We start from the raw sequence: 6,020 nt of genomic DNA, 5'->3' as shown, positions 1-6,020 counted from the left end.
CGCTTAGCGAGGGTCTGCTTCTCCCTCTTTCTGACACTCCCCCTGCTCGTGCTTTTTCTCTTCCTGTCAAATAAATAAAATCTGAAAAAAAATAAAGACAACAGGTCTCTGTATATTGACTTTATATCCTGCAGCTTTCTTGAATTTGTTTATTCTAACAGTTTTTTTTGTGGAATCTTTCGGGATTTCATGTCATTTGCAAATAGTGACAGTTTTTCTGTATGGATTTCATATCTTTCTCTTTTTTTAAAAATTATGTTAGTCACCCTACAGTACTTCATTTGTTTTTGATGTAGTGTTCCATGATTCAGTGTTTGCATATAACACCTAGTGCTCATTATGACACGTGCCCTCCTTAATACCCATCACCAGGATAACCCATTCCCCTACCCCTCCCTTTCTGCAACCTTCAGTTTGTTTCCCAGTGTCAGTAGTCTCTCATGGTTCATCTCCCCCTCTCATTCCCCCCCTTCACTTTTCCCTTCCTTCTCCTAATGTCCTCCATGCTATCCCTTCCATTCCACATAGGAGTGAAACCATATGATAATTGTCTTTCTCTGCTTGACTTAATTTCACTTAGCATAATCCCCTCCTGGTCCATCCACGTTGGTGCAAATGGTGGGTATTCATCCTTTCTGATGACTGAGTAATATTCCATTGTATAGATGAACTACATCTTCTTTGTCCATTCATCTGCTGAAGGACATCTTGGCTCCTTCCACACTTTGGCTATTATGGACATTGCTGCTATTAACATTGGGATACAGGTGCCCCTTCTTTTCATTACTCTGTGTCTATGGGGTCAATACCCAGTAGTGCAATTGCTGGGTTGTAGGATAGCTCTGTGTTTAACGTCTTGAGGAACCTCCATATTGTTTTCAAAAGTGGCTGTACCAGCTTGAATTCTCAAGAGTAGTGTAAGAGGGTTCCCCTTTCTCCACATCCTCTCTAACTTTTTTTAATTTCCTGTCTTGTTAATTTTTTTTCAAGATTTTATTTACTTATTCCACAGAGATAGAGACAGCCAGCGAGAGAGGGAACACAAGCAGGGGGAGTGGGAGAGGAAGAAGCAGGCTCATAGTGGAGGAGCCTGATGTGGGGCTCGATCCCATAATGCCAGGATCACGCCCTGAGCCGAAGGCAGACGCTTAACCGCTATGCCACCCAGGTGCCCCCTGCATTGTTAATTTTAACCATTCTATCTGGTGTAAGGTGGTATCTCATTGTAGTTTTGATTTGTATTTGCCTGATGGCAAGTGATGTGGAGCATTTTTTCATGTGTCTGTTGGCCATTTGTATGTCTTCTCTGGAGAAGTATCTCTTTGTGTCTTCTGCCCAGTTTTTGGGTGTCGAGTTTGAGGAGTTCTTTATAGATCTTGGCTACCAGCCCTTTATCTGTAATATCATTTGCAGATATCTTCTTCGATTCCATAGGTTGCCTTTTTGTTTTGTTGATCGTTTGCTTTGCCAAGCAGAAGCTTTTTATCTGGATGAAGTGCCAATAGTCCATTTTTGCTTTTATTTCCTTTGCCTTTAGAGACGTGGCTTGCAAGAAGTTGTTGTGTCCAAGGTTGAAGAGTTCTTTTGATTTTGATATGAGACAGGAATCCATTATCTTTCTTTCCTGACTGTATCCGAGTCCTCTGTCTTTCTTGGTGAGTCTAGCTAAGTTTGTCAGTTTTGTTTATCTCATTTTCATTGTTTTTTTTTTTTTTGTCTTTTTAGTCTCTGTTGGATTTATTTATGCATTCCTTTTTGTTATTTCCTTAGTTCTACTAATTTGGGGCTTTGTTGTTTTATTTTCTACTTCTCTACCACATAAATCAGGTTGTTTACTGGAGAGCATTCTCATGGATTGATGAAGACTTGAATTTCTATGAACGTCCCCCCGTAGAGCTACTTTTGCTGCATCCCATAAGTTTTTGTAGGTTGTCTTTTTCATCAGTGTCAAGGTACTTCTAAAATTTTTTTTTTATTTCTTCTTTGACTGTTGGTTGTTCAGTAGCATGTTGTTAAATCTCCACATATTTTTTTAAGATTATTTAAGTATCTGACACAGAGTGAGACAGCGAGAGAGGGAACGCAAGCAGGGGGGTGGGAGAGGGAGAAGCGGGCTTCCCACTGAGCAAGAAGCCTGATTTGGGGCTCGATCCCAGGATCCTGGGATCACGACCTGAGCTGAAGACAGATCCTTAACGACTGAGCCCCCCAGGCCCCCCAATCTCCACCTATTTTTGACTGTCCCATTTTTTTCTTGAGACTGATTTCTAGTTTCATATCATCGTGGTTGGACAAGATTTGAAGCAGAAGGTGAAGAGAGCATTCAGATGAAAGGTTTGTTTCCTGGAGGGTTTTCTGAGGGCAGACCATGAGTTCCGTGGGGACGGAGGAAGGTTTTGTGAGACGGGGGGGTGGGGTTATCCCTTGTTAGAATTACTGACTACTACCATGCAGGCTGTGTGCTACCGTTCACACCGTAGTCCTGATGGACTTGTACTTCATTAGAAATATTTTCTAGGAGGTGTAGGCATAGCCTTCTCTAAAAGAAAGGTGCCATGTGGGTTCATGGCATGACCCCAGGTCAGCAACCAGGATGTATGGTATTGTGGGGGATCAGAACCAGGCTTTCTGTGGGAAGTGACTGAAATAGGGTATGGTGAGCTCCATGACCATAGGCGAGGTCCCGAGTGACCCACTGGGTGTTGGGTTCTGTGGATCTGTCTCATCAGGTGCCCCCAAATAGGCTCGTTAGGCCCCGAATCAAGATGGCGCCGCCCCCGTGCCCAGATGGCCGCAGCCAGGATCGGGCGAGAGAACGGGCAGGGCCCTCCAAGCCCCCGGCGACCTTCGAAGGCCCCCCCCGCGCAAAAACTCTGGCTCCCACGCTCCCGCTCTCCAGCCCTCACCTCGGCCCTCACCACAGAGCCGGGGGACAGGGCCTGCCGGCCCCTGGGGCATAACCCTAATCCTAGGTCAGTCCCTGAGGTGCCCCTAACAAGGGGCCTGGCACCGCAATGCCATGGATTGGGGACCCCGGAGCCCCAGCGCCGGACTCACCCTACCGCACCGCTGCCACCCGGGACGCTAGGGCACCTCCAATCATTCAGGCTGGGTTAATGGGCAGGCTCCTCCGAGCACCCGGCGACCTTCGAAGGCCCTCCCCGCCAAAACGCTGGGGCCCACGCTCCCGAACACCAGCGAACTCACCTCAACCCACCCCTCCATTCACCGCACAGCTGGCGGATTGAACCTGCCGGCCTCCTGGGGGCTAACCCTAACCCTAGGTCAGCCCCCGAGGGCCCGCTCCCAAGGGGCCTGGCACCGCACACCAGAGATTGGGGACCCCCGAGCCCCACTCACCCTGCCGCCCTGCCAGCACCTGGGCCGCTAGGGCAGTTGACGGTAATTCAGGGCGGGAGAACGGACAGGGTTCTCTAAGCACCCGGCGACTTTCGAAGGTCCCCCAAGCCAAAACGCTTGGTCCACACACCCGCTCGCCAGTGCCCTACCACGGCCCGCCCCTCCACTCACCACACAGTCGGCGGATTGGGCCTGCCGGCCTCCTGGGGGCTAACCCTAACCCTAGGTCAGCCCCCGAGGGGCCCCTCCCAAGTGGCCTGGCGCCGCATGCCAGGGATTGGGGACCCCCGAGTCCCAGCGCCAGACACGCCCCGCCGCCACACGGGGCGCTAGGGGCGTCGCCAGTCCTTCAGGGCGACAGAACGAACAGGACCCTCCGAGCCACCTGCGACCTTCAAAGGCACCCTGAGCCAAAATGCTGGGGCCCACACTCCCGCTCGCCAGATACCTCACCTCGGCCCACACCTCCATTCACCACACATGGGCAGATCGAGCCTGCCGGTCTCCTGGGGGCTAACCCTAACCATAGGTTACCCCCTGAGGGGCCCATCCTAGGGGCCTGGCGCTGCAACGCTGGGGATTGGGGACCCCTGAGCCCCAGAGCCGGACACACCCTGCCGCCCAGCCGTCACCCGGGCCACTAGGGGTGTCGTAGGTCATTCAGGGCGGGAAACGGGCAGGGCCCTCCGAGTCACCGCTTCCTTTCGAAGGCCCCCGCGCCATAACTCTGGGGCCCACACTCCCGCTCGCCAGCACCCTCACCTGGGCCCAACCATCTGCTCGTGGCACAGCAGGTGGTTTGGGCCTGCTGGCCTACTGGGGTCTAACCCTAACCCTTAAACCCTAAACCCTAACCTCTAACCCTAAACCTTAACCCCTAACCCTAAACCCTAACCCTAACCACTAACCCCAAACCCTAACCCTACCCCGACCCCTACCCCTAACCCTACCCCTTCAGCTAACCCTACCCCTAACCCGTACCCTAACCCTAAACTGTACCCTATCCCTAACCTGTTCCCTAACCCATATCCTAACTCTAACCCTAAACCGTAACCAAACCGTACCACAACCCTAACCCGTACCCTAAACCGTACCCTAACCCATACCCTAAACTGTACCTAACGCGTACCCTAACCCGTACACTAACCCTAACCCGTACTCCAACCCTAACCCTAAACCCAAACCCTAAACCCTAACCCATACCCTAAGCCCTAATCTGTACCCTAACCCATAACCCCTAACCTGTAACCCCTAAAGCCAACCCTAACCCGTACCCTCACCTTACCCTAACCGTAACCCATACCCTAACCCTAACCCGTACCCTAATCCATACCCTAACCCCGGGGATTGGGTACACCCGAGCCCCACCACGGGACTCAGCCTGCCACCCCTCAGGAAACCATGCCCCTTGGGGCACCACAGAGCATCCCGTGCAGGAGAACTGGTAGGGCCCACCTGAGCCCCCAGCGATCCTCGGCGGCCCCCTACACCCCAACCCTGAGGCCCACGCTCATCCCGCCCCGCACCTTCCCTTCAGCCTGCCACCGAGCTCGTCGCAGAGCCGGCAGATCAGGCCTGCTGGGTTCCTGGGGCATAGCCCTGACCCTAGGTCGGCTGGGGAGGGCCCCTCGCCCGGGGCCCGGTGCCGCAGCCCCGGGGACTGGGGACACCTGAGCCCCACTGCAGGACAAAGCCTGCCACCCCGCAGGAAACCGTGCCCCTTGGGAGGCTGTAGAGCATTCAGGGCGGGAGAACCGGGAGGGCCCCCAGAGCCCCCAGCAAACTTCAGCGATCCCTAAGCCCCAACCTTGAATCCCATGCTCACCCCACCCCGCACCCTCAACTCAGCCCGCGACAGAGTTCACCATATAGCGGGCAGATCTGGCCTGCGGGGTTCCTGGGGCATAGCCCTGACCCTAGGTCGGCTGGGGAGGGCCCCTCCCCCGGGGCCCGGTGCCGCAGCCGTGGGGATTCGGGACACCTGAGCCCCACCGCAGGACTCAGTCTGCCACCCTGCAGGAAACCGTGCCCCTTGGGAGCCCATAGAGCATTCAGGGCGGGAGAACCAGGAGGGCCCCCCGAGCCCCCAGCGAACTTCAGCGGCCTCCTGCTCCCCAACCCTGAGGCCCACGCTCACCCTCCCCACAGCCCCTGTAGCTCACCATACAGCCAGCAGATTGGGCCTGCGGGGCTCCTGGGGCCTAACCCTAACCCTAGGTCAGCTGTGGGTGTGGGGCCCTCCCCAGGAGCCTTACACTGCAGCCCCGGGGAATTGGGATACCTGTGCCCCACCGCAGGACTCAGCTTGCCACCCCACAGGAAACCGTGCCCCTTGGGGCTCTATGGAGCATACAGGGCTCGAGAACTTGGGGAGGCCCCCGGAGCCCATCCCCACTTTTGGCAGCCCCCGTGCCCCAACCCTGAGGCCCATGCTCACCCTCCCCCATGGCCTCATCTCAGCCCTCCACGGAGCTCGCCACACAGCCTGCAGATTGGCCCTGCCGGGCTCCTGGACCCTAACCCTTACCCTAGGTTGGCCACAGAGGGGCCCCTCCCCAGGGTCCTGGCACCCCCACTCTGGGGGAATGGGGACACCCAAGACCCACCGTAGGACTCAGCCTGCAGCCCACAGGAAACTGTACCATTTTGGGGCACAACAG

At 54.9% G+C, this 6,020-nt stretch overlaps 1 long non-coding RNA gene across 1 annotated transcript; it reads left to right on the top strand.

Annotated features, from left to right (window-relative positions):
- The first annotated feature begins 1,832 nt into the window (after positions 1 to 1,832).
- On the top strand, positions 1,833 to 3,347 carry LOC148109004 (uncharacterized). The gene is made up of 3 exons (XR_015726569.1): positions 1,833 to 1,952; positions 2,260 to 2,334; positions 2,730 to 3,347. It is a non-coding gene; the product is annotated as an uncharacterized LOC148109004 (long non-coding RNA).
- Positions 3,348 to 6,020: the final 2,673 nt, after the last annotated feature.

This window comes from Ursus americanus, chromosome 14 (assembly GCF_024610735.1).
Source record: "Ursus americanus isolate L20-20 chromosome 14, mUrsAme1.1.p, whole genome shotgun sequence".
In the NCBI taxonomy this organism is placed as follows: Eukaryota; Metazoa; Chordata; class Mammalia; order Carnivora; family Ursidae; genus Ursus; species Ursus americanus.
This window is presented reverse-complemented; position numbering and strand designations above follow the sequence as displayed.